This window comes from Urocitellus parryii, unplaced genomic scaffold (genome assembly GCF_045843805.1).
Source record: "Urocitellus parryii isolate mUroPar1 unplaced genomic scaffold, mUroPar1.hap1 Scaffold_37, whole genome shotgun sequence".
In the NCBI taxonomy this organism is placed as follows: Eukaryota; Metazoa; Chordata; class Mammalia; order Rodentia; family Sciuridae; genus Urocitellus; species Urocitellus parryii.
In genome coordinates, this window is record NW_027553327.1 from 11,607,326 (window position 1) to 11,633,736 (window position 26,411).

Consider the following 26,411-nt stretch of genomic DNA (forward strand, 5'->3'; position numbering starts at 1 on the left):
CCTGGAAAATCATAATTAAATACTGTAATTTGATACGTAGAGGGAACTAGGTAAAGGGAATATAAGATCTCTTTGTATTATTTTTATGGTCTCTAAAAATAAAAATTTGAATTTAAAAGAAATCTATACACAGAAAAGAATGACATTAAACAGAATTCATACTCAATATTTAGTCAGAATTAGCATGTTTGCAATTATTAGGTCATTAACAAGTAATGATAGGTAAATTTTTTTCATGGAAATAAAGAATAAATTAGTTGTCTATGCACATATTGGAATTTTTGCAAACGATGTCATTGATTATGCACATTATAGTTTTGAATTGTTTCTATAATAACAAAATAACTGAGCAACAACAGAAAAGAACAAATGTAGAAAGGTCTGGTTTATACATGTCTTCTAATGTAAAACTGTGTGAGACTTTTTCTATACTTTGAAGAGTATGTGGTATAAATTAGATTTCTAGAAGAGCTCAGCAAATTTATCAATGTATGATTTTATCAGGTGTAGGAGATTTTGGAAAGTGTCATATCCTAAATATCTATGCTTATTATTTTATGATAAGAAATGATAGTAGCTATTAAACATTTTTAGTAACTAAAATCTGAAACAAAATTTATTTTTTTGTTTATAGTCTAGGACAATTAGATAATAGTCCATGTTGCAAGGCAATCCTAGCAGGCAGGCGACTATACTGGTAGTGACCTAGGAATTGACTCAAGTTAAACTTACATCATGCCCAAGGAATAGTTGGTGGTTTCTCTCCTCAACTTGGGAGTAGCTGGTGCTATACAATGAGTTTTGCCTTGGCTATTGCTGCAAGCATAAGACCAGTCTCTGCCTTCCAAATCCATGTTTGTCGAAAAAAAATTGTGTTGGTTCCTCTGTAGAAAATTTATTGACTATGTATATACATGTGTCTATTCAATCTTTCTATTCTATTCTGTATACTTATTTGTTTACCCTTATGCTAACACTACCTATCTTAAGTACGGTAGGTTTTTAGGAAGCCTTGAAATCAGAGGGTATTAGTTTCCCAACTAGAGTTTTTGTGATATTATTTTTGACATCCCAGATCATTTGTATTTTGATATAAATTTTAAAATTAACATTTTAACTTCCACTTTTATAAATTTTCACTTTTGTAGATATCTATGTTTTGTATAGTCTGCGATTATGATATATTTTAATTCATAGGTGATTGAAAAATAAAAAATAAAAAATAAAAAATACCTTAAAAATACTGAGCCTTTCAATCCATAAATATGGTGTATCTCTCTATTTACTCATGCCTTTTATAATTTATCTCAGCTCTATTTTAATCTTTTGGTCTAGATATGTACATATTTTTGATAAAATATCCCTAAAAACTTTCTTTCATGATATTACTTAAATGGTTTATTTTAAATTTTTCATAATACAGACATATAATTTAATTTTGTTATTAAGAAAATTCCTGCTGTATTACTTTGTGTGTATTTCTTGGTTTCTCCCTCCACCTATGTAATAGAGGCAATAATATCAACAAACTTTTAAGTTTTTAACTGTCCTATGAACAGTTAATAAGTAAAAATATAATAAAAAAACCCTAGTGATGACAGAGAGGTCCAATGGTATGCTGCAGAGAGTATGTTAAAAAATTTCACATACAAAGATAATTCAGTTAAATGACATAGCCTCATTCCTACATAAGATTTTTCATACCTCAGGTTAGAATTCATATAATTTTTTTGAAAAAGGTTGCTTTGAAATGCTTATGCAATTTGTTTTATTTTGAAGTTGAGCAGGGTAGACTATTCTGAGATGACAATTTAAAAAGAGATGTAGACATTGAGATGGTTCTGTCCTCACAGTGTGGATCAGTGTTGCCAGAATTTACCCACTCTATGTCCTTCAACACCTCACTTCCCCGAACCTCTGCTTGTTCCTCAGAAACTCTGTGTGGTTTCCTATTACATTAAGTGAAATCTGTATTTTGTGAAAATATGACATTTTCTTAGTTAGACCTAGAAAATAATAATTAAATACTGTCATTTGACAAAGACCCATATAGAATCATGATAGAGACTCTTATTTCAAGCATAACTGAAAAGCTTAAGTTCAAAATTTTAAAAAAAGAAAAGAAAACTGGTTATGATATAAACATCAAAATAGATCATTATCTGAATTGCTATTTCTTCTCTATTTTTTTCAAATAATTCATACCAGTAGGGATGAAAGTGAACAGAAGGGAGATAAATGATGTATGAAGAAAATATAGCACAACTCCCCCCCTCACTGCCCCCCCACTTAGCCTGCCCTTGTTGGGTCCCCAGCCTGCTCTGTAGCGGTAGTGGTGGTTCCTTAGAAGCCTTAATCAACTCCCCCACCCTGGTCCAGTTCTCTATCCAGAGGCTCACATGAAGATGATTAGCTCAGAGAAAGTGTTCTGGATTTCCTGGTTCTGTGGGCTCCATGGCAATGAATTCTTCTGTGAAGTGGATGAAGGCTATATCTAGGACAAATTTAATCTTACTGGACTCAATGAGCAACTGTCTCAATATTGACAAGCTCTAGACATGATCTTGGACCTGGATCCTGCTGAAGAGCTAGAAGACAACCCCAACCAGAGTGACCTGATTGAGCAGGCAATTGAGATGTTGTATGGATTGATCCATGCCCGCTACATCCTCACCATCTGTGCCATCTCCCAGATGTTAGAAAAATACTAGCAGGGGGCATTTTGGCTCCTGAACCTGTGTGTACTGTAATGAACCAGCCAATGCTTCCCAACAGCCTTTCAGACATCCCAGGCGAGGCCATGGTTCAGCTCTACTGTCCCAAGTGCATGGATGTGTACACACCCAAGTCTTTGAGGCACCATCACAAGGAGGGTGCCTACTTTGGCACCAATTTCCTTCACATGCTCTTCATGGTGCATCCAGAGTACCAGCCCAAGCAACCTGGAAACCTAATGACCCAATGGGGCCCGTAAAGTAAATAAAACTATAATAAATAAAATAAAAGTCAATTTAATTTTCATAATCCAGAGAGATCTATCATTGGCATGCTAGCATATTTCCTTTTAGTCACTCTTTCCACATTATAAGACACACACACACACATGTATATATGCTCAAATGCAGATTTTTTTGGTCCTTATTACTATATGCTATTTTTTGGGGGGGCATCAAGGATTGAACACAGGAGTGCTTGACCACAGAGCCACATTTCCAGCCATTTTATGTATTCTATTTAGAGACGGGGTCTCCCTGAGTTTCTTAGAGCCTTGCTGAATTGCTCAGGACCTCACTAAGTTTCTACGGCTGGCTTTGAACTTGCAATCCTTCTGCTTTAGCCTCTTGAGCCCCTGAGATTAACTACATCCATTTTTATTACCCAATGACAATTTCCCATGACCTCGAGGTTGAACTTCAGCAATCTGAATCAAAATGTTCAGTCATAAGTTATAAAAATGTTGAACTTAATCACTCTCTCATTAGTAATATTTAGACTATTTCAAAGTTTTAAAACTGCAAAAAATTCTGTAATAAACATTGTTGTACATAATAAATTTCTAGGAAAAAATATTGGGTCAAAGAAATGATTTTTACAGGCTTTGATTCCTACTTTGCTTTTGTTTATTGAGGTTAATAAATTTAAACCAGCACCAATTTTACATAAAAGTAAACAATACTTTTTGCTCTCATCAGAATTGAGAAATATCATATGAAAACCAATATTTTATTAGTTTAAGTTGGCAGTTTTTATAACATTAGTGAGATTTGACATTTGTTTTTAATGTGTCACCAACTTAATTTATTATTTTATTGTTAAATTATATATTTGTACTATTTATCTAAGTTTGCCCTAAGTTTTCATTTTTTTTTCTTAGTAGATTTTAAAAGTTTGGGCAGGGGGTGTAGCTCAGTAGTAGAATGTTTGCCTACTATGGATGAGGCCCTAGATTCTATCTTCAAATGAAAGAAAAGAATCTCAAAGGAAAACAAATACTAAAAGCAAAAATATTTTAAGATCTCTTTACATATAAGGGACACTAACTCCTTGCCATATTTGTTGAAAATATTTGTTTTACTTTTTGTTATATCTTATTATATATATATATATATATATATATATATATATACACACACACATACAATAACACAGTATTACACACATATACACATATAACATACATGGATATTTTCATATAACAGGGGAACTGATATTTTAATTTGCTATTTCTGTCAGATCTTTTATGCTTTAGAAGTCCTAGCCTGATTTAAATATATATATACTTCAATTTGTTTGTTTCATCTTTTATATTTAACTGAAATTTATTTTTATTATTTTATGAGGGTCTTCTGAATATTTAAACAATTATCAAGGAATATTTATGTCTAATTGTATATTCTGCTACATATTTTCAAAATAAATTTCATCCTAAAATAAATTCTAATATAGGTCAACATAGAATTCAGGGCTCTTTTTTCTCTATTTTTCTGTCTAGATATACTTGGATTATCATGTACTAGTTCTCAGAGCTACTGGGGAGATAAAAATACATGCTAATCTTGAAATCTTAATACTATATTTCTTATAGATGCAGTATTCAATAATAAAATTATATATGACTTAAATTTGCATAATGGAGATACCAAAATTTGCTTTTTCTTGTTTTGTCTTCCAGAACTCCCCAGGAGCAGGAATATTTAGACCTGCCTGAATGTGATAAATCTTGGCCTTAGGTACATAATGTAATTATCTGGGAAACTGGAAGAATATTGAAGAATATTGAAAAACTGGAAGAATATTCAATCAAGTAGCTCAAGAAAGAATACTGTGAAAAGACAATTAACAACATTTGCTTTTCTATTTCTTATTATCTGTCAAAGTAATTTGCAGAAAATGCATCAGGTATGTTTACAAAATTTTTGTGCTCTAGAAGTTTTTGTAAATCTCAGGCACTAAAAAGTTAAAGCAAAACATCTCAAAATTGGCCCTGGAATTCTTTAGAAGTATTATTTGATGAGTGTGGAGTTAGTCCAGTATTTCATTTACTTTTGCATTCTTTGGTTTATTTGTTTACTCAGCAAATGGAGTCACCGTTTTTTAAGCAGACAAATGCTAGATAATAAGAACAAAAATCATAAGCAAACCAGGAATATCTTTTATCCTTATAAGGTATATACTCTATATAAGGTATATACTCTAAATAAGGTATATAATCTAGCGGGGAGACATAAGGATCCAAGTATAATAAATATGTATGAAACTGCAGATCAGATGCTGGGAAAAGCCAGAGGCTTTTTAATTGGTGAATGAAATAAGAGAATAATTAATTGAGAAAATAATTCATGAGCTGAGGCAAATTTATATGGAGTTAATTAGGAAAGAGTAGGAGCAATAATATGTATACCAAAAAGCAAGCATACACAATAGTCATGTGGTAGAAGGAAGCAGGGAGATAGAACAATTGTGAGGAAGTTAATTTGTGGAGCAGATGGGGGCAGGATTTTCTGCTTTTATTATAAGAGTCAGAATGTATATTAAAAGATGTTAAGTCATGTATAACTGAAAAGAACCAATACATTTTTAAAAAGATGTTAGGAGCCAAAAATGATGTTGTTAATTATATTTTCTTGCTCCACTCTGAAGAGTTGATTGAGCAGGGGTGCTGGTGCTATTTACAGACTAGATGGAATTTAATGGAGCAGATATTTGAAGGTTATGCATACAATCTAGGGTAGTGATGTTTAGAAGCAGTACTAGATCCAAAGCCTGCAAAAAGCAGTCAATCTTACCCATACTTGTTTTTGAAAATACAGCTTTGTAAACACACAGACCTCTTGAAATTTACAATGTCTATGGATATTTTCATGTTTTAATGACAAAATTGGGTAGTTTTACCTAAGACTGTGTGAGCCTGAAGGCCTGAAATATTTCCATCTTTCCCTTTTCAGAAAAAAAACTTGCCAACTTCCAGATCATTAAAACAATTATTCTATTGATCAAATTTTCTACTTCTGGTAAAGTACTGTAATTTATATTATTTGTATTAATAATATTTTGTGACTTAGTAGTGAATATGCTACTCATTTATAAATTCTTTGCCTCAGAATCTGTGTTTATATGACTTTTTATATGCTAATGTGCATTTAATCTTCTGGGTTTGATTGATAAAAGCTGAAAATATTATCTCTACTTAATAAGAGATTTCAAAGTATTAGCACAGAAACTACATTATTTTATAGTTTTTCCATTTTCTCATGCAATGATTTCTTTTAATACCTTTTTACTATTTTTTAATAGTTGATATTTGTCTATCTTCTTTAGTTTAAATATTTAGTTTATTTCCATTCTATATTGTTTATTAAAGCATGTCTAAGGCCATATATATTTTTAAGTAAATTATTCCTCTGAATGCTATTAGATAATTATTTATTATTCTATGCTACATTAATAATAATAATGTCTGAGTTATTTTGGTTTTATTCTATATCAAGAGTGCACTAAATTCTTTATTTTACTTATTTCTTATTGAATGGCTGTTTAAATGTTATTATCTCTCTTTTATAGTGATCAGAAGTTACTATTGAGAGTTTTGTTATTTTACCCAAGTTTATTATCACAGTATATAACAAATACATTTTTATCCTTCTTGTGATGCAAGTTTGTTTTGAATCAGCTAGGAGGTACTATCATGCTCATATTTCAGATGCAATAAAAAAATTAACAATAACACAGCAGAAAGACATCTACTAGTTATAATATACCCAGTAATCTAAAGTCCTTGTTTCTGCTTAGTTGAATAAAAAGAAATGATCAAAAGATGTTTAGTTTTTTTTTTTTTTTTTTGTCAGAGATGGAGATAGAGATGCAGATGGAGATGAAGTGAGGTCATAAAAGATTTTTATTAGTGCCTAAAAGAATTTGATTGTAGAATACTCTTTGTGAATTGACGTGGGTTCTACTTCTGTTACAGTTTGGATTCCATAGGTCCATGAGTTGAAGGGTTAATTCGCAGCCAATAGTGTTGATGAGAAGTGGTACAGCTTGTAGGAGTTGGGGCCTAATGGAAGTAAGTTAGGTTATTGGGGGTGTTCCCTTGGACAGGATGTTGGCATTCTGACCCCTACCTCTTTTCCTTTGTTTTCCACCTGCCATGAGTGGAGCATCTCTGCTCAACCAACACCTCCTTCCTGCTGCAGTCTGGCTGAGCACAAAATAACAGAGCCACCACAAAAGCCTTGTAGATTCCAACAGCAACTCTTTTTTCCCGAACTCTCACTGGCACTCTACATGCATATTCTAGGAAAATACACTCCCTCCACTGGGCTCTGCATACCAATACTCTCAGAACCCTGAGAGAACTCAACGGGAACTCAGGGAACTCAAGGAGCGGGCACCTAAGGCAGCAGGATATGCTCTATTCCCAGCAGGATCCACCCTAAACCTGGAGCCTCCCTATTCCCAGAAGGATCCTCCCTAATCCTGGAGCCACCCTAATCCAGCAGGATCCACCCTAAACCTGGAGCCACCCTAATCCCTGAGCAGGGTCACCTTTCAACCAAAAATGCCATACGTCATTCCTACTTAGCTATGGCTCTCAGCATCTCCCCACTTCTAATTAATTAAACAACAAGCAATGTGGCTTAGGGACCATGCCTGTTAGGTTGTCCAATTCAACATATGGTTCTTACCTGTCATCGGATGAGCTGACGTCTAGGCATCAGCCTCCTGTCTTAGGTTGGTACCACTGTAATTGGATCATACCTGTCACTGACTACCGGTCTAGCATACAACCATACTTGTGGATAGGCCTATGCACCAGTGCCTCACCTCTGTTGGCCCCAAATTTTGCTTTGGTGCCAGTGGGGGGTGAGGTTCTGTGCTTCACCTCTGTTGGCCCCCAAATTTTAGACTATCACTAGCAGAAGGGAGGAGGGTACAGAAATGCCACAACACCAAGCCAATTGATGGCTCTTTGGGAAAATTTGTATTACTGGTGACACCATCAGCAAAGATATGCCAGCACTACCACAATTCGCTTCACCAAACGATAGTTCACAATGCATACAAGTGTTACATAGTCCAGGCAAGTTCTGCAAGCAGTTCAAAGCGGAGGAATCTATCAATATGTCCATTTACACCCAAAGTAAATTGACTCACTGATTGAGCATTACTTGTTGAGTTATTATTCATTAATGCATCAGTTTATACAGTTTACTGTGATAGCTATCATAGAAGCTGTAGTTTGGTTTTATCTTTGTCTTCACCAGCACTGGGATGAAGATAGGAATTCTGGCAATGATGCTAAAAAGAAATTATGTAACATTCCATCAGCTACTAAGAAAATAATTTTCTGAACAATTTACATTATCCTGAACAGAGTTATTAAATATAATGAAAAGGAAAGGTGAAAGTAAACAAACAGATCTGTTAACCTCCTTTAAAAACAATAATTAACAGCTGTTTACCTAATTTAAATTAAACCATTTAAATCATGTGAATAAAAAAAAATTCGGATCCATGTTTTCATGAGCATTCCTCATATATGAAATATAGACATACGCACATACAGACATACAACACAAAACACAAGAGTGCACACAAATGTACAACACAAATCAATAGTAAAGGCCTTGTAGCTTTACACAGGTGAAATCTCCATTGCAATGTTTAGAAACTCCACAGTCAAAAAATAAAACTGATCAGAAAAACATTAATCTAGGTCTGTATGAGCTCAAAAAATAAAATAGAACTTTATGATATGGGAAAAGGCAATAATAAAATAGATATTGAAAAAAGCATCCTGGTGAATCACTGTCGCAGATGTAAGAATAGCCAAGCTGGAGCTCTGGATATCAGCTGTTATGGATTTGAGTCAAATCATCTTCTTTTTGGTCTGTAGAAATTGCCTTGGCTAGTCTCTCTGGAATCCAAATTGGCTGCTGTTCTCCCTGTGGAAACCCACAAACAGAACACAACTCCAGACAATCACTGGGTCGGGACATTTCCATTGTCCTGTTATATTATCTTTCCAAAGTACCTTAGGCTTATGTACATTTTTTGGATTCATATGTCTTTCCACAACACTAAGCCCTGATGAATCCAAATTTAAAAAGTTTAGAGTAAAAAGAGTTATTTTAAGTTTATCTTTGGGGGGTATATACCCCTTCCCAATTCCCTCTTTTTGCTTTAATAAGTACATTTTAATAGTTTGATGAGCTCTTTCAACTATGCCTTCTCCCTGTGGATTGTATGGGTTTCCTGTTATATGAGTAATACCAAATGATGAGCAAAATTGTTTAAAAGAGGTAGAGGTATAGCTAGGACCATTATCTGTTTTTAATTGTTTTGGAACACCCACAGTGGCAAAATTTTGTAAGCTATGAGCTATAACATCTTTTGTTTTTTCTCCGGCATGAAGGGAGCCCATCAAAAATCCGGAAAAATGTTATCAACTGTAACATGCAAATATTTTAATTTTCCAAATTCTGGCAAGTGTGTGACGTCCATCTGCCAAATATGGTTAGGTATCAATCCTCTAGGATTTACTCCAAGATTAACTTGTGGTAAAAAGGTCACACAATTTTGACATTGTTTTATTATATGTCTGGCTTGTTCCTTAGTTATTTTAAAATGCTTTTGTAAAGTATTTGCATTGACATGGAACTTTTTATGAAAATTTGTAGCTTCTTCTAGTGTAGAGAAAATATGTATGTCATGTGTAGTTTTATCTGCTAAATCATTACCCAAACTAAGGGCTCCAGGCAATCCTGTATGTGCCCTGATATGTCCTATAAAGAATGGATCTTTTCTGTCCTAGATTAGACTTTGTATAGTGGAAAACAAAGAGAAAACAGTAGAGGAAGGAGAAATCCTACAAGCATCTTCAAGGGATACTATAGCATTAACTATATACTGACTATCAGAAAATAAATTAAATACAGAATCTTTAAACATCACAAAAGCTTGTAATACTGCATTAAGCTCTACCTTTTGAGCTGATTGTTTGGTACTAAAAATGTAAAAGTTTGATCAGGTGTAACTACTGCTGCTGTACCATTATTTGACCCATCAGTGAATATATTTGGAGCATTCATGATAGGGGTTTTTCTTGTCATTTTTGGAAAAACTACAGGATGCTTAGACCAAAAAGACAACAATGGATTTAATGGTAAGTGATTATCAAATGAAACATTAGATTTACACATGATTATTGCCCAAGTATTTAACTCATTAGCTAACTCATCAATTTGATCCATAGTATATAGAGTAATAATTTTATTGGGAGAAATTCCAAACACTCCCTTCACTGCTTTTATTCCTTTGAGTATTAATTGTCGTACAGCCTCAGGATACCTAGTGAGAATAGTGTTAGGAGAATAAGATAAAAGTATTTACAATAATGGACCTTCTTGCCAAAGTATTCCTGTAGGAATATTTTTTGTTGGTAGTACAATAAATAATAAAGGCAAACTTATATCAATTCTATCCAAATGCATATTTTCCATATATGTTTCAATAATTTTTAATGCATTTCTTGCTTTAGGAGTTAACATGCGGGGTGAATTTGGATCTGATGGACCTTTTAGAATATCAAATAAAGAATATCAAATAAATACCAACTCTCCTATTGGTGTGCCTAGATAAAGCCTTATTCAATTTATGTCTCCCAATAACTTTTGAAAGTCGTTAAGTGATTTGAGTTGATCTACTTGTATTTGAATTTTTGGTGGACGGACCATGGTTGAGGATAATAGAACTCCTAGATAATTAATTGGAAAATTTAATTGTACTTTATCTCTTGCTATCTCTAGATTATAAGTTTTTAATAAGTCTGTAAGTGTGGCATAACATTCTAGCAATGTGTTTTTATCTTTATGTGCTAACAATACATCATCCATATAGTGAAATATTTGTAGTTCAGGATTTTGATTTCTAAGTGGCTGGATTGCTTTGTTAACATAGATTTGACTCTTAGTTGGACTGTTAGCCATCCCTTGAGGGAGTACTTTCCATTCATATCTCTGATCAGGACCTTCATGATTTAGTGCAGGGATAGTAAATGCAAAACGTGGACTATCCTTGGGATGAATTGAAAAAAATGCAATTTTTAATATCTATAGCTAAAACATGCCAGGTTTTTGGAAAAGCAGACAATTGAGAAATCCCTGATTGAGCAGGTCTCATAATAACCATCTCATTATTAATGGCTCTTAAATCTTGCAATAATCTCCATTTACCAGATTTCTTTTTTTTTTTTTTAAAGAGAGAGTGAGAGAGAGAGGGACAGAGAGAGAGAGAGAGAGAATTTTAACATTTATTTATTTTTCTTAGTTCTCGGCGGACACAACATCTTTGTTGGTATGTGGTGCTGGGGATCGAACCCGGGCCGCACGCATGCGAGGCGAGCGCGCTACCGCTTGAGCCACATCCCCAGCCCCCAGATTTCTTTTTGATGACAAAAATAGGTGCATTATGGGGAGATACAAAAGGTTGTATATGGCCTTCCGCTAATTGTTGTTTGACCAGAGCATGGGCTACTTGTATCTTTTCTTTAGTCAGGGGTCACTGAGGAACACACACTGGTCATTCTGATTTCCAAGTAATTTTTGTCTCAGTGGCCCTTTCTGAAAACCCAATCCATGTCTATTTTTATTCCTTGATCTATTTGAATATACTGTGTTCTTGTTCTCCTAATCTTTTTTCTTTCCTAAAACCTTGTCTAGCCCTAGTAGTGGGAGCATTAGGATTGATGTTATTTGTTAACATCAAACCTAATTGATCTAGGACATCTCGTCCCCATAAATTTATAGGAAGGTGATCCAATACATATGGCTGTATAGTTCCTTCACATTGACATTGCTTGAATGTTTGAGAAAGGTGACCCTGTTCAAGGACCAGGGTGGATCCGGGTTTAGGGTGGATCTGTGTTTAGGGAGGATCCTGCTGGATTAGGGTGGTTCCAGGTTTAAGGTGTATCCTGCTGGGAATAGGGAGTATCAGGCTGCCTCCAGGCACCCGCTCTTTGAGTTCCCCTGGATTCAGGGAGTATTTTGGGATGCAGAGCAGAGTAGGGGAGTGGATTCCCCCAGAACTTGCGTGTAGAGTGCTGGTGAATTTTCCCCAGAACGTGCCTGTAGAGTGTGGGTGAGAGTTCAGGAATAAAGAATTGCTGTTTGAATCTACAAGGCTCTGAGTTGCTTGTGATTTTTTGTGCCCAGCCAGACTGCAGCACTCCCCCAGCAACCGGGTTTGAGGGGTCTCTCCCATGGTGGGAGGAATTCACTAGTCACTGGGTGTGGCCGTACCTCATCTCCTCCCTTCACTTGGGTACAAGGTGTCTGACTCCTAAATAGTGGGACCCCAGGACACTGGGTGCGGCCGGACCCAATCTCACACCAACCCTCATATTCGAGTGGTATCTTCCCTAGAGTGAGTAGTCCCCGGGATCCTGGTGCAGCCGCATACATGATCTTCCTCAGGCATCTGGGTTTGAGGGGTCTCTGCCCTAGAAGGGGAAGTCTTCTTGACCCTGTGTGCTGCGGTACTTGATCTACCTCTGAGTGAGATCGAATTTAGATGGGGGAAATCCCCTGACCCTGGGTCTAGGCATATCTGATCTGCCCTTGGATCCCGGGTTCCAGGGATCTCAACACTAAATAGGGGGAACCCTGGACACTGGGTGCTTCTGTACCTGAAATTCCCCAGACATCTGGTTATAGGCATCTCGCCCCTAGAGGGAGGGTGTCCTCTGGTGTCTGGGTGTGACCGCACCTATCTCCACTGGCACCCGGGTTTGAAGGGTCTCACCCCTTGAGGTGGCGTCCATGGGTACCTGTGATAGGCGGTACCTAATATCCCCCTGGCACCCAGTTTTGAGGAATCTCGCCCCTAGAGGGGGGCATCCCCTAGACCCTGATTGTGGCCCTACTTGATCTCCCCATGCACCAGTTGGAGGGTGTCGCCCCTAGAGGGAAGATTCCACTGGACCCTGGGTGCTGTGGTAGCTGATCTCCCCCCAGAAGCCGGGTTCGAAGGGGCGTCCCCTCTTCCTTGTGTGCAGTGGTACCTAATCTCCACCTGGGTTCACGGTGTCTCGCCCCTAGATGGAAGAGTCCCCTGGACCCTGGGTGCGGCAGTACCTGATATTCACCATCACCTGGGTTCCAGGTGTTTTTTTCCCTAGAGGGAGCATCCTATGGGCCATGGGTGCAGTTGTCAACCTGATCTCCCCTCTGCACGTAGTTTGCGGGGTCTCACCCCTAGTGGGGGGTGTCTCTGGACCCTGTGTGCTTCCGTACTTGATCCCTCCCTGAATCTTGTTTGAGTGGTCTCTATCCTAGATGGGGGAGTCCCCTGGACACTGAGTGTCACTGTACCTTATCTCCCCCCAGGACCTGGGTTCTAGGGCTCTCGCCCCTAGATTAGAGAGTCCCCTCAACAATGGCTGTGGCGGGAACTTTCCAGACACTTGTGTTGGAGAGGTCTCTCCCCTAGAGAGGGGAGTCAACTCAACCCTGGGTGCGGTGGTATATGAGTTTCCCCCAGGTTCGTGGGTCTTACACCTAGAGCGGGGAGAACCCTGGAATCAGGTTGTGGCCATATCTATCTCCCCCAGCACCATGTTTGATGGTCTTGTCCCTAGATGGGCGAGTTCACAGGCCCATGGGTGTGGCAATACCTGATATCCTCCATTCACCTGGGTGCAAGATGTTTTGTCCCTAGAAGATGGATTCTTCTGGACCATGGTTGCTGTCCTACCATATCTGATCTCCCTCCGGCAGCCAGGTTCAAGGTGTTTCGCCCCTAGAGGGGGAGTTCCCTGGAACCTGGGTACGTCGGTATCTGATCTCCCCATGGCCACCTGGTTTGAGTTGTTTCGCCCTAAAGTGGGGAGTCACTTGCACCCTGGGTGCTGCATCCTTGTTAGAGGTGATTCACCCATAGAGAGGAGAGGCCCTGGACCCTGGGTGCTGCCGTACATGATCTCTTCCTGGCATTTGTTTCGAGAAGTCTCTACCCTACATGGTGGAGTCCCCTTTACCCTGGGTGCAGCCTTAACTATTCTCCTCTGGCTCCCGGGTTTGTGGGGTCTCGCCCCAAGAGTGGTGAGTCCACCCGACCCTGGATGTGGCTGGAGCTCCCCCTACATGCTGGTTCGAGGGTTCTCCCCCCTAGAGCCGAGAGTCCCCTGGATCATGGCTGTGGCCATACCTGATCTTCCCCTGGCACCATGTTTGACCAGTCTCATCCCAAGAGGGGAGAGTCCCCTGGACCCTGGGTGCAGCTGTACCTGATTACCCACTGGCATCCGTTTTGAAGAGTCTCGTCCATAGGGGGTGTGCCGTGGACCTTGGGTGCAGCCATAACTGAAATCCCCCCCGCCCCCCCGCATCTGGTTAGAGGCATCTCGCCCCTAAAGGGGGTGGTCCCCTGGTCCTTGGGTGCGGCCGACTTGATATCCCCCCAGCACCCAGGTTCGAGTGGTCTCACCCCTAGTGGGGGGTGTCCCCTGGTCCCTAGTTGCAGCCGTACCTGATCTCCCCCCTGAGCCGAGTTTGAGGGGTCTCTCCCCGAGAGGGGGCATCCTCTGGTACCTGGGTATGGCCATATGTAATGTCCCCATGCACCAGGTTCGAGGGATATTGCACCTAGAGGGGAGAGTCCAGTAGACCCTGGGTGCAGTGGTACCAGGTCTCCCAACAGCAACTGGGTTAGAGCGGCCTTGCCACTATAGGGGGTATCCCCTAGACTTTTGTGAAGTGGGAGGTAATCTCTCCCCAGTTTTGAGGGGTCTCAACCCTACAGTGGGGAGTCCAATGGACCCTGGGTGTTGCAGTACCTGATCTTCCCCAGCACCCGTGTCCCAGGGATCTCCTCCCTTCAGGGGGATGTCCCCTGGTCCCTGGGTGTTGCCGTACCTGACCTCTCCCCTCCATGTGTTTGAGGGGACTCACCCCTAGAGCAGGGTGTCCCTGGACCCAGGGTGCGGCCGTACCTGATCTCCCCCCTTCACCTGGGTACAAAGGGTCTCGCCCCTAAATAGGGGGTACCCTGAACCCTGGGTGTGGTTGTACCTGATCTTCCCCGGCACCCAAATTCCAGGGGTGAGGCCCCTAGAGGGGGGCGTCCCCTGGACCCTGGGTGCGATGGAACCTTTTCTCCCACCAACAACCGGGTCTGAGGGGTCTCATCCCTAGATGGGTATTCCCTCGAACATGGGTGGGGCCGAAACTTATTTCCCACAGACACTCAGTTAACAGTGGTCTCGTCCCTAGAGGGGAGAGTCCTCTGGATACTGGGTGCAGTCGTACCTTATCTCGCCTAGGCATGGGGTTCCAGGGGTCTAGCCCATAGAGGGGGAATTTCCTGGACACTCTGATCAGCCATACCTTATCACCTCACACATCCAGGTTCCAGGTGTCTCGTCCTTAGAGTTGGGTGCCCCTGACCCTGGGTGCGGCCATAACTCACTTTCTTCCAGCCCCTGGTCTGAGGGTTCTCACCCCTAGCAGGTGTAGTCCCCTGGAGCCTGGGTACAGCCATACCTGACCTCCCCATGGCACCTGGTTTGAGGTGTCTTGCCCATAGATGGGGGACATTCCTTAACCCTGGGTGTGTCCATACCTCATCTCCCGCTACACCTGGGTTTAAGTGATCTCGTCCCTAGAGTGGGGAGTCTCCTGGATCCTGCCGAACCTGATTTCACCCCACCACCCGGGTTTGAGGGGTCTCTTTCTTAGATGGGAATGTCCCCTCGACCTTGTGTGCAGTGGTACCTGATCTCAACTCGGGTTCAAGAGGTCTTGCCCCTAGAAGTGGGAGCCCCTGGAACCTGGGTCAGCCGTACTTGTTCTCTCACCATCCCCATGTTCGAGGGGTTTCGCCCATAAAGAGGGGGACACCTGGACACTGGGTGAGGCTGTACCTGATCTCCCCAGACACCCAGATTTGAGGGTTCTCACCCTTTGCGTGGGCGTCCCCTGGTCTTTGTTTGCAATCCTACCTGATGTCCCCCTAGCACCCAGTATCGAGAGGTCTAGCCCCTCAAGAGGGCGTCCCATGGACCCTGGGTGTGGCCATACCTGATCTCCCCCAGCACCCGGGTTCAAGGGGTCTCGTCCCTAGTGAGGGGCTTTACCTGAACCCCGGATGCAGCAGTACCTGATTTCCGCCCAGCACCTGGTTCCAGAGGTTTTGACCCTAAAGTGGGGAGTGCCCTGGACCCTGGGTGTGGCCATATCTTATCTACCCCCCAGAATCCGGGTTTGAGGAGGCTCACCCATAGAGGGGGGCATCCCTGGATCCTGGGTTCTGCTGTACCTGATCTCCCCCCAGTAGCTATTTCAGGGGTTTCTAACCTAGAAGGGGTAGTCCCCTGGACTCTGGGTGTGTCCTGTAACTGAAATCCCACAGCTCCTGTGTTCCAGAGGTCTTGCCCCTTGGGTGGGGAGTCCCCTGAACACTGGCTGCGGTGGGAGTTCCCTCAGACACATGAGTCGGAGTGGTCTCTCACCTAGAGGGGGGAGTCCCCTGGAACCTGTGTGTGGCTGTACCTGATATCGATCGTAGAGAACTCTTGAACATGCATGCTGGGGGGAGCTCTCACTGCAGGCAGGGTCGAGGAGACCCCCCAATTTATGGGGGAGACCACTCGAACCCGGAAGCCGGGGGAGATGAGTTACGGCCACACCGGTGTTCCTGGGGACTCCCCACTCTTGGTGAAACACATCGAACCTCCGTGCCAGAGGGAGATCAAGTAGGGTACGGCCACAACCATGGTCCAGAGGATTCTGTCCTCTAGTGACACAACTTCAACCCGAGTGAAGGGGGAAGTTCAGGTACTGCATCACCCATGGTGCAGGGAACTCCCACATTTAGGGGCTAGACCATCAAACACAGTGCCGGTGGAGATCAGGTATGGCTGAAACCTAGGTCCAGGGAACTCCTCCTTCTAGGGGCGAGACACCTGTAACCCGGGTAAAGATCAAGTACTGCCGCACACAGGGTCGAGGGGACTCCCTCCTCTATGGGGGAGACCTTCGAACCTGGATTCAGGAGGGAGATCATGTACAGCGGCACACAGGGTCCAGAGGACTCCCCCCTCTAGGGGGAGACCCCACAAACCTGAGGGAAAATCATGTACCACTGCACACAAGGTCGAGGCAACTCCCCCCTCTAGTTGCGAGACCTTCGAACCTGGATGCTGGGGGGGGGGGGATCCGGTACAGCCACACCCAGGGTCCAGGGGACTCTTTCTTCAAGGGGAGAGATCCCTCACACCTGGGTGTTGGGTGGAGGTCGCTCCGCAGTCATAGTTGAGGGGTCTCTCTAATCTAGGGGGAGAACAGTTACGGCCGCACCCAGTGTACAGGAGACTCCCACATCTAGGGTAGAGACGACTCGAACCAGATGCAGGGGGAAGATCCGGTCCAGATGCAACCAAGGACCAGGGGACGCCCCTCTAGGGAGGAGACCTTTGAAACCCCGGTGCTGGGGGAGATCATGTACTGCTGGAACCAGGGTTCAGGGGACGCCTCCATCTAGGTTCGAAACCCCTCGAATCTAGGAGGAGATTAGGTTCCACAGCACACAAGGACGACGGGAATCACCCCTCTAGCAGTGAGGCCCCTGGAACCCGGGTTCCAGGGAAGATCAGGTACGGGTGCACTCAGGGACGAGGGCACCACCCCTTCTAGGGGCAAGATGCCTCTAATCAGATGCCGGGGGAATTTCAGGTATGGCAGCACCTAGGGTCCAAGGATGCACCCCTTAGGGGCAAGATTCTTGGAAACAGATGCGGGGGAGGGGGGGAGAGATCAGGTACACCTGCACCCAGCGTCCAGTGGACTTTCCCCTCTCGGGGCGAGACCACTCAAACACGGTGCTTGGGGAAGATCAGGTATGGCTGCATTCATGATCCAGGGCACTGCCCCCTGTAGGGGAGAGACCCACGGAACCCGCATGTAGGGGGAGCTCCCGCCACATCCAGGGTTGGGTGGACTACCCACCCTTGGTGTGAGACCCCTCAAACCTGGCAGCCGGGAAGATAACTTAAGGCTGCACCAAGGGTAAAGCGGACCCTCCCCTGTAGGGTAGAGACCTCTTGAAACAGATGCCGGGAAGAGAACATGTAAGGCAGCACCCAGGGTTCAGGGAATCTCCCTGGTATGGGGAGTCTCCTCTAATACAGATGCCGAGGTAGATCAGATATGTGTGCACGCAGGGTGCAGGTGACTCCCCACTTTAGGGCAAAACAACTCAAACCAGGTGTCCTGGCGGAGATCAGGTACTGACGCACTCAGGGTCCAGGGAACTCTCCCCTCTTGGGATGAAACCCCTTGAACCTGGGAGCCGGAGGGAGATCAGGTATGGCATGGCAGCAAACATGGTGCAGGGGACTCCATCTTTTAGGGACGAGACCTCTCGCTCCCAGGTGAATGGGGGATATCAAGTATTGCCACACCCATGGTCCAGGGAACTAGCCAATCTAGGGGTGAGACCGTCAAACATGGTGCTTGGGGTAGATCAGATAGGGCCGAAACCTAGGTCCAGGGTACTGCCCCCTCTAGGGGCGAGACCCACGAAACTGAGGGAAAATCAAATACCACAGCACACATGGTCGAGTTGACTCCCCCCCCCCAGGGGAGAGACCCCTCGAACCTGGGTGTCTGGGAAAGCTCCCGCTGTAGTCATTGTCGAGGGGACTCTATACTCTAGGGGTGAGAACCCTCGAACCAGGGTCCCAGGGGGAGATCAGGTACAGCTGCACTCAATGTCCAGGGGACTCCCCCCTTCAGGGTAGAGACCACTTGAACCAGATGCAGGGGGGAGATCAGGTACATTAGCACCCAGGATCCGGGGACACCCCCACACACACACACAAGGGGAGAGACGTCGCAAACCACATGCAGGGAGGAGAGCAGGTTTACAACCGCACCAGAGAATAGGGGACACCCCGCTCTATGCAGGAGATGCCTGGAACCCGGGTGATGGGGAATATCAGGTACTGCCATACCTAGGGTCCAGGGGACACCTCCATCTAGGGGTGAGACCCCACAAACCAGGGGGGAGATTAGATTCCACTGCACACAAGGAAGAGGGGTCTCCCCCCTCTACAGGTGAGACCCCTTGAACCCGGTTTCTGGGGAGAGATCAGGTACCACCGCACCCAGGGTCCAGTGGACTCTCCCTTCTAGGGGTGACACACCTCAAAACTCGTGTGTGCGGAGATCAGCTAGGGCAGCACCCAGGGTCAAGGGGATGCCTGCATCTAGGGGGAGACAACTCAAAACTGGGTGCCAGGGGGACATCAGATATGGCTGCACACAGGTACCAGGGGACGCCACCTCAAGGGGTGAGACCCTTCAAACCCGGGTGCCAGGGGAGATCAGGTACCGATGGACCCAGAGACCAGGGGATATCCCCCTCTAGGGGCAAGAACAGATGCCAGGGCAATTTCAGGTACAGCAGAACCCAGTGTCCAGCGTTCCCCCTATTTAGTGTCGAGACCCCTCGAACCCGGGTGCCAGGGGCAGATCAGATACACCTGGACCCAGGGTCCGGGAATTCCCCCATCTAAGTGAGACCCCTCGAACTCGGAGGAACTCAAGTACCACCGCACACAGGGTGGAGGAGACTCCACTTATAGGGGAGATACCCCTCAAACCCAGATGCCTGATGAAGTTCATGTACATTACGGCTGCACCCAGGAACAAGGGGGACTCCACCCACTAGGGAAGAGACCCCTCAAAGCCGGGGGTTGGTGTGAGATTAGGTACGGCAGCACCCAGTGTCCAGGGGTTCCGCTATTTAGGAGTCAGACACCTCATACCAAGGTGAAGGGGAGAGATAAGGTATGGCTGCACCCAGTGACCAAGGAATTCCTCTCTCAAACATGGTTGCTGGGGAAGAGATCAGGTAGGGCCCCACCCAGGGTCCAGGGGACTCCCCCCTCTAGGGATGAGACCCCTCAAAACCGGGTGCCAGAAGTACATCAAGTACGGCCGAATACAGGGACCAGGGAGCGCCCCTTGTAGGGGTGAGAACCCTGGGACCTGGGTATAGGGGGAGATCAGGTAATGCCGCACCAGCATCCATGAATCTCCCCCCTCCATGGCAGAGACCCCTCAAACACGCATGTCGGTGGGAGCTCCAGCCGCAGGCAAGGTCGAGGAGACTCCCCAATTTATGGGCGAGACCACTCAAATCCGGGAGCCAGGGGAGATCAGTTATGGCCACACCTGGGTTCCCAAGGACTCCGCCCTCTTGGTTAGAGACCCTTTAATACAGATGCCAGGCGGAGATCAGTTACTGCAGGCAGCATCCAGGGTCCAGGTATGCCGGCCCTTTTATGGGCGAATCTCCTCTAATATGGATGCCGGGGGTAGATTAGATACGGCTGACCCAGGGTCCAGGGGACTCCCCACTTTAGGGGCAAAAACTCTCAAACCAGGTACAGGAGGGTGATCAGGTACGGCCGCACGCAGGGTCCAGGGATCTACCCCCTCTATTGGTGAATCACCTCGAACCTCGGTGCCAGAGGGAGATCAGGTATGGTATGGCCACAACCAAGGTCCAGAGGATTCTGTCCTCTAGTGACTAGACTTCTCCAACCCTGGTGAAGGGGGAAGATCAGGTACTGCCGCACCCATGGTCCAGGGAATTCCCACATTTAAGGGCTAGACCGTCAAACACGGTGCTGGGGAGATCAGGTACGGCCGCAACTTGGGTCCATAGAACTCCCCCCTCTAGGGGCGAGACCCCTGGAACCCGGGTAAAGATCAAGTGCTGCCGCACACAGGGTCCAGGGGACTCCCCCCTCTATGGGGGAGACCTTCGAACCCGGATGCAGGGGGAAGATGATGTAGAGCTGCACACAGGGTCCAGAGGACTCCCTCCTCTAGGGGGAGACCCTACGAACTTGAGGGAAAATCATGTACCACTGCACACAGCGTCGAGGCGACTCCACCCTCTAGTTGCAAGACCTTCAAACCTGGATGCTGGGGGGAGATCCGGTACAGCCACACCCAGGGTCCAGGGTAGTCCTCCTTCAAGGGGAGAGACCCCTCAAACCTGGGTGTTGGTGGGAGGTCACCCCACAGCAATTGTTGAGGGGGTCTCTCTAATCTAGGGGAGAGACCCCTCAAATCTTGGTCCTGGGGGGAGCACAGGTACTGCCAAACCCACTGTACATTGGACTTTCACCTCTAGTGTAAAGATGCAGGGGAGAGTTCCGGTTCAGAAGCACCCAGGGACCAGTGGATACCCCCTCTAGGGAGGAGACCTTTGGAACCTGGGTGCTGGGGAAGATTATGTACTGCCACATTCAGGCTTCAGGGGACACTTCCATCTAGGTTTGACACCCCTTGAATCCAGGAGTTGATTAGGTTCCACAGCACACAAGGACGACGGGAATCACCCTTCTAGTGGTGAGGCCCCTGCTCTCCTCCCTGCATGCGGGACCTGGGTACCAGGGGAGATCAGGTATGGCCACAGCCAGGGACCAGGGGACCACCCCCTTCTAGCAGTGAGATGCCTCTAACCAGATGCCAGGGGAATTTCAACTATGGCAGCACCCAGGGTCCAGTGACACAACCCCTAGGGGCAAGACTCTTCGAAACTGATGCCGGGCGCTGATCAGGTAAGGCTTCACCCAGCGTCCAAGGGACTCTCCCTTCTCTCAAACATGTTGCCAGGGGGGGGGGGGAAGATCAGGTTCAGCCGCACCCATGATCCAGGGACTGCCCCCTGGAGGGGAGAGACCCATGGAACCCGCGTGTAGGGGCAGCTCCCGCCACATCCAGGGTCTGGTGGACTCCCCACACTTGGGGTGAGACCCCTCAAAACCGCGAGCCGGGGGAGGTTAGTTATGTCCGCACCCAGGGTAAATGGGACTCCCCCCTGTAGGATAGAGACCTCTTGAAACAGATGCCGGTAAGAGATCATGTAAGGCAGCACCCAGGGTCCAGGGACTCTCCCCTGTATGGGCGAGTCTTCTCTAATATGGATGCTGGGGTAGATCAGATAAGTCCACACCCAGGGTGCAGGTGACTTCCCACTTTAGGGCAAAATAACTCAAACCAGGTGCCCGGGGGGTAGATCAGGTATGGACGCCCCCAGGGTCCAGGGAACTCCCCCTCTAGGGAAGAAAACAATTGACCTGGGAGCTGGAGGTAAATCAGGTATGGCACAGCAGCAACCATGGTTCAGGGGACTCCGTCTTTTAGGGATGAGACCTCTGGCTCCCAGGTATTCACCTGGGAGGATCCAGGGGAATTCCCCCCCTTTCTATGGTAGAAACACCTTGAAACAAATGCTAGGAGGAGATCAGTTAAGGAGGCACCCAGGGTCCAGGAACTCTCCCTTCTATGGGCGAGTCTCCTTGAACCCGGATGCGAGGGGTAGATCAGATATGGCCTCTAGGGTCCAGGGCACTCCCCACTTTAGAGGCAAAACCTCTCAAACCAGGTATTGGGGGGAGATCAGCTATGGCCTCACGCAGGGTCCAGGGGAAGCCCCTCTCTAAGAAAGAGACCCCTTGAACCTGGGTGCTGGGGGAGATCAGGTACCGCCAAACCTAGGCCAAAGGGTCACCCTCCTCTAGGGAAGAGACCCCTGGAACCCAGGTTCTGGAGGGAGATAATGTGTGGTACAGTTGCACACAGGATCCAGGGGACTCCCTCTTGTAGAGGCAAAACCCCTCGAACCTGGGTGCAGGGTGGGAGATCAGATACAATACTTCTGCACCCAGGATCCAGGGGACTCCCCCCTCTAGGAACAAGTCCCCTCAAAACCAGGGATTGGTGTGAGATTAGGAATGGCCGCTCCCAGGGTCCTGGGGACCCCTCTTTAGTGGTGACCCCTCTCTTACCTGCATGAAGTGGGGAGATCAGGCATGGCGGTACCCAGGGTCCAGGGAATTCCTCCAACTAGGGGAGAGACCACTCAAACACAGATGCGCAGGGCAGATCAGGTAGGCCTGCATCCATTGTCCAGGGGATGCCCACCTCTAGGGCGAGACCACATGAGCCCTGGTCCTGAGGGGAGATCAGGAACGGCCGCACCCGGGTCCAGGGGACATCCCCTCTAGGGTAGAGACCCTTAATATATGATGCTGGGGTGAGATCAGGTACAGCAGCACCCAGGGTCCAGGGAACTCCCCCCTGTAGGGGCAAAACCTCTCAAACAAGGTGCCGGGGGGAGATCGGGTACGGCTGCACCCAGGGTCCATTGGACGCCCCTCTCTAGGGATGAGACCTCTTAAATACGGGTGCCGGAGTTATCAGCTTCGGCGGCACTCAAGGTCCAAGCGACTGCCCCCTCCAGGGGAGAGTACCCTGGAATTTGGGTGCCAAGGGGAGCTCCCGCCGCAGTCAGGGTAGAAGGAAATACCCACTCTAGGGGAGAGACCCCTCGAATTCGGGTGCCAGGGGAGATCAGTTATGGCTGCACCCAGGGACCAGGGGACGCACCCCTTTAGGGTTGAGACTGCTGGAATCCATGTGCTGGGAAAATCAGGTACTGCCTCACCCAGGGTCCAGGGAACTCCCCCCTAGGGGTGCCAGGCCGCACTTAGAGAATGCCCCCATCTAAGGGTGAGACCACTGGAACCATCGTGGCAGGGAAGATCAGTTACTGCTGAAACCAGGGACCAGGAAACTTGCCCCTCTAGGGGAAAAGCCCCTCGAACCTGGGTTCCAGGGGGAGACCAGGTATGGTACTGCCGCACCCAGGGTCCAGGGAACTTTCCCCTCTAGGAACGAGACCCCTCAAACCCGGGTGTGGATAGGAGATATGGTATAGCCGCACCTAGGATCCAGGGGATGCCCCATTCTAGGGCCGTGACCCATGGAATTAGGGTGCCGGGGAAGATCAGGTACGGCCGCACCCAGGGTTCAGGGGTCCCCTTCCTTAGGGACTAGACCCCTTGTAACCGGGTGAAGGGGGAAGATCAGGTATGGCTGCACCCAGGGTCCAGGGGACTCCCCCCTCTAGGGGCGAGACCTGTTAAACACGTTGCCTGGGGGAGATCTCGTACGGCTGCACCCAGGGTCCAGTGGAAGCCCCCCTCTAGGGACGAGACTCCTTGAACCCAGGTGCTAGAGGTAGATCAAGTACAGCTGCATCCAGGGTCCACGGGACTCTCTCATCTAGTGGCGAGACCCCTCGAACCTGGTTGCCAAGGAGAGATCTGGTTTGGCTGCACCCAGGATCCAGGGTACTCCCCTCTCTAGGGAGGAGACCACTTGAACCCGGGTGTCAGTGGGAGATAAGATACCTCCTTCACTCAGGGTCCAGGAGTCTCCCCCATCTAGGGGTGAGACCCTTCAAACAGGTGCCACAGGGAGATCAGGTACGGCTGCTCCCTGGGTCCAGAGGAATTTCCCATCTAGAGGGGAAAATCTTGAACCAGGTGATGGAAGGACATCAGGGTAGGCCGTGCCCAGGGTTCAGGGGACGTCCCCTTCTAAGGACAAGACTCCTGGTATCCGGCTGCTAGGGGAGATCAGGTACTTCCTCACCTAGGATCTAGGGGACAGCCCCAATACGGGAGAGACCCCTCGAATCTGATGCCGTGGAATATCAGGTATGGCAGCAACCAGAGTCCAGTGGTCTCCCCATTATGGGATGAGACCTCTCCAACACGGATGCCGGGGGAGATCAGGTACTGCCACACCCAGATTCCAAAGGACTCCCCCTCTAGGAGAGAGACCCCTTGGTCCAGGTGCTGTGGGGTATTGAGGAACAGTTCCAGGGGTTCCAGGGCCCAGGGGTTCCAGGGTCCAGGGGCACCCACCTCTATGGGAAAGATACTTCGAACCTGGTTCCCATGGGAGAACAGTTATGGCCGCAACCAGGGTCCAGGGGCTGGTCTCCTCTAGGGGCGAGACACCTCGAAACTGGGTGCCAGTGGGGAGATAAGGTATGGCCGATCCCAGGGTCCAGGGAACTTCACCCTCTAGGGGCGAGATCCGTGGAACCCAGTACCTAGGGGAGATAAGGTACGCCTGCACCCAGGGATGCCCCCTTATAGGGACGAGACCCCTCGAACTCGGGTGTTGGGGAAAGATCAGGTACGGATGAACCAGGGTCCAGGGATGCTCCCCTCTAGGATTTTGACCGTTCTAACCATGGTGCCAGGGGAAGATCATGTACAGCAGAACCCAGGGTCCAGGGGTCCTACTCTTTAGGGTTGAGACATCTCAAACCCAGGTGCCAAGGGGAGATCAGGTATGGCCGCACCAAGGGTCCAGGGGACTAACCCCTCGAGGGGAGAGACCCTCAAACCCCGGGGGAGACCATGTACCGCTGCACACGGGTCAAAGGGACTCCCCCCTCTAGGGGTGAGACCTTTGAACCCGGATGCGGGGGGGAAATGAGGTATGGCCGCACCCAGGGTCCAGAGGACTCCCTCCTCAGAGGGGAGACCTCTCGAACCCGGTGCCGGGGAAGCTCCTGCTGCAGCCAGGGTCAAGGGGACGCCCCACTCTAGGGGCGAGAACCCACAAACCTGGGTGCCAGTGTGACGTCAGATACGGCTGTATCCAGGGACCAGGGGACGGCCTCCTCTGGAGGCAAGACCCTTGGAACTCGGGTGCTGGGGAAGATCAGGTACTGTCGCACCCAGGATCCAGGGGACTTCTCCCACTAGGGGCGAGACATCTCGTACCAGGTAGGAGATCAAGTAAAACCACACAAAAGATGAGGGGACTCCCCCCCTCTAGGAGGGAGATCTCTTGAATCTGGTGCTTGAGGGGAGATCATGTACGACCGCATCAAGGAACCAGGGGATACCCCCCACCCCCCACTACCGACACCCCTCGAAACCAGGTGCCAGAGGGAGATTAGGTATGGTGGCAGCCAGGGTCCCGAGCATTCCCGACTCTAGGGGAGAGACCCCTCGAACCTGTTGGGTGGGGGGGCGATCAAGTATGGCAGTAACCAGGGTCCAGCCGTCCTCCCCTTAAGGGCGAGACCCCCCCTCCAATATGGATGCTTGGGGGAGATCAGTTAGGGCCGCACCCAGGGTCCAGGAGGCTCCCCCATCTATGGGCCAAACATCTCAAACCTAGTGCCAGAGTGAGAGCAGGTACGGTGGCACCCAGGTACTAGGAAACATCCCCCTCTAGGGGCGAGACCCCTCAAATGGGGGTGCCAGGGGGAAATTAGGTGGGGTTGCACTCATGGTCCAGGGGACTCCTGTTAGAGTCTGTAAACAAGTCAGGATGGCGCCTGGCATTTTGCCAGAGGGAGTGGTTTGTGAAGTAACACTAGGGAGCCATTAAGTGTGGAGATTTCTTATTGACTGCTGTATCTAGTTCATGTTAATTAAGATAATCTGTGTGGAATGTATAAATACCTCTGTTGTCCTACAAAAAAACAGCTCCCACTCCTGCTGTATCAACGTACATAAG

The 26,411-nt window shown here is 47.1% G+C and overlaps 1 pseudogene; it reads left to right on the plus strand.

The window, feature by feature from the left end:
* Positions 1 to 2,399: 2,399 nt before the first annotated feature.
* Positions 2,400 to 2,974, plus strand: LOC144252202 (casein kinase II subunit beta-like; annotated as a pseudogene).
* The last annotated feature ends 23,437 nt before the right edge of the window (positions 2,975 to 26,411 follow it).